Raw genomic sequence first — 3,285 nt, 5'->3', positions numbered from 1 at the left:
GAGAGAATATCTGGGGAAAAAAAGGCTGAATATTTAGGAAGAGTAATAGGTAGGATTCTCTAAATCAATATGTCTGTAAAGAGCTGAACCGTTTCATATTTTAATGATTTCTATAGCTGAAAGTATGAATAAAACTGAAAGTGGTTAAAAAAAATCATGCAAAAGAATAAAAAATCAAATGTAGGTCTCGTGAATTAATTCACAACACCGAACTCAAACCTGAGTCCGAATTAACCAGTAGTTTTATTTGTAGTTTTATCAGCGCAAGAAAAGCCTTATTTCATGAGTCTTATTGCCATCGGCCACCTTGAAGAGACCCAACCAATCAAGGTGAAAGATTGACTGGTTAATTTAAGAAAACTACAGTTGGTCCTGCGTACGAAAGAGATCAAAAGCATTTTCAAAAAGCTACAGAGGGTAACGGTCATGCACCACTAACACATGCATCCTCAAATATATCTAATAAGCAGCAATTCTATTCATTAGTTTGTGTGCATAGACAATCCCATGTAGCGTTCCAAAGATATTAAATTATTTGTAATTGCGTAAAATTTGGGCGAAATCAGCGAATAAGCCATTGTCAAGTGTTTTATTCTTTTTGCTGTTTTCCCCACACTTGAAGGAGAGTTGTACCAGTCAAGAACATCAGGCAGGAATGCACTGGAAACCAAACTGCTTTTTCTCGTTTTTATTTTTTCTTCCTTTTTTTTCTCAGAAGGAACAGCTCCTTTTTTTTCAGTGGTAGTGGCTGGTGGTAAAGGAGATGCTTGTATTTAGGTTCGGTTTCAGCTTCAGTCTCAGTTTCAGGTGAAAAACCGGCCGTCCATTTAGTCCTTGACATGATACATGTTCTACAGCTCTGCCGGAGGAATGAAGACCTGCGTCTGCTCTGCCCGTGCCGTCCTTCGTCTCAACCTAAATCAGGGGTGTCAAACTGATCCAGTAAAGGGCCGTGTGGCTGCAGGTTTTCATTCAAACCTAGCAAAAACAACACGCAATCCAACCAATGAGCTGTGTGGACACAGGTTGATTGATTTAAGTAGATTCAGGTGTTGCTTTTCCTCGGTTGGAATGAAAACCTGCAGCCACACAGCCCTTTACTGGATCAGTTTGACACCTGTGACCTAAATTGTTTGACCCACCTTTATAATTATCCGACTCGCTCCAGCTGAGCGCGCCAGGCGCGCTAATGTTTTTGTTTTGAGAGGTCCGCATGAAAGAGTCACATGACCTACCAGCGTTCCAATAGAAAAGAACAGGGAAAAAAACGTACACATTTCACAATTTTTAGGCCTTTCTCGTAGAACTGATACATTTTGCACTGTGGACAAACGTAGCCTTCTCGCGTTTTGACATAAGACTGCGTTGCATGAATACATTTTAGCCAAAGGTTTGTCAAAATCATTGCATTGACTGTTCATAGCAAAATAAGCATCCAGTGAACAGTTGTCATCAGAATAAATACTTGTGGTTTTTATTTGCAGAACTTTCAGCTTGCATGCAAAAAGAGAGTCACAGTCAATTTAAATCCAGAAGTCAGTTTTTATTTCAAATAAATTAGACAATTGCACAAATGAAAATGAAAGGAAAATTTTTTTTTTTTTTTTTAAATCTCCACTCTAAAGCTTCTTAAAGGTCATTTTAAGGTTTAAGGGTGGTGGTGAGGACACCCTGATCCTCCCTGTCATGGCTGCCATGATGTTTTCTTGTGGTGCTGTGGTTCTTCTGATGAAGGGTGGCGTGTTTGCTGTCTCAGGCTCCACCAAATTGCTTCTTTAGGATGCCAAAATATGGCCTCTTCAGGACTCCATCTTCCCCTGCATTGGTGACACAAGGGTTTCTTCTGGTGCCGCATCACTTCGAGCAGAGGACCCCATCGTCCTTCTACCGAATGGTGGGACAATGTACCTGGCAGAGGACGCAGTGACCCTTCGTCACATCAGTGCCGCAATTCTTTCCATAGGGAACAGCCCGAGCTTTAGTGTAATGTTTGGCTCTGTGCTTCCTGCACAGAGCACCAGGATCTATCCTTGAAAACGTGGCAAATTCTCTGGTAGTTTTAGAATTCAGTGGCAGGGGCCAGTCTCCGGATCTTTGCCTGCATGGCACTGCAGTACATGCACGCCTTGCAAAATAATTATTGTGCAGTGAAATAATGTTGCCTGGGGCAGGAGATTGCTCCCACATTATGTCCATCACCCTATCGCTGGCACCATAGTACCCAAGGTACTTCCTACCAAGCTTGGTGAAGTAGTGATGAGATGGCTACTCTGTTCATGATGTTAACGGACAAAATGTGAATTGAAAGAGGAACACAAATGTGTTTATGAACAAAACACACGTCTTCAGCAGACTTTGACCCAACATTTGAAGGTCACAGGGAAACTCATTTGCCTCTGGTGCTGCCAGTTCAACCCACTTTGGCAGATGACCCACTCAGTCACCTCAGTTTCAACTTTGTTTTGAATATTCCATTGTGGATGCATAGGAATGTGGACAAAATGTCCTTTCTCGGAAGAGGGATTCGACTTCACACCTCCAGGAGAGACTGGGGGCACCTTCCTTAATTTATCAGTTAATTACGGCTTCAACAAACACGCCACATAACAGCAGTTTCAGGTGAAAAACCGGCCGTCCATTTAGTCCTTGACATGATACATGTTCTACAGCTCTGCCGGAGGAATGAAGACCTGCGTCTGCTCTGCCCGTGCCGTCCTTCGTCTCAACCTAAATTGTTAGACCCACCTTTATAATTATCGGACTCGCTCCAGCTGAGCGCGCCAGGCGCGCTCTCGCTGCAGACAACACAACCAAACTGGCCCCGATCAGGATTCTGACAGGCAGAACTAGCGCCGAAATCTTTACAAAAAAATCCACTTTTGTCACCCACGTGAAGATGGATGGGAACATGCCCTAAAAACACCAATAATAAAATCCACCACCTTCTGAACGGGGCCTGGCCCGTCTCCTGTGCGTCAGGGGCCGCCGCAGTCGCGCGTCAGCTGCGCGTCGCCGCAACACCCATAAATACTTGATTTTGTGGAAATGGTCACCAGCAAGACATTTTTCCCCCTCATAGAGACTGATTTGAAGACTGAAAACTGAATGAAGTATTAGTGATAAGCTCTGTTCCGGTGTGTGTAAATGGGAACCCCCCCCCCCCCCCCCCCCAAAAAAAAAGGTCTCTTCTTCTGCAAATTTGCCATCAAGCCTTTAATATCAACACAGTGTGAAAATTAACGAAACATCACTTGCGAGTTTTAAGATGAGCTGTACGAGCGATAC

This window comes from Aulostomus chinensis, chromosome 16 (genome assembly GCF_037954235.1).
Source record: "Aulostomus chinensis isolate RoL2024-O1b breed Wild chromosome 16, RoL_Achi_v1.0, whole genome shotgun sequence".
Taxonomy (NCBI): Eukaryota; Metazoa; Chordata; class Actinopteri; order Syngnathiformes; family Aulostomidae; genus Aulostomus; species Aulostomus chinensis.
This window is presented reverse-complemented; position numbering follows the sequence as displayed.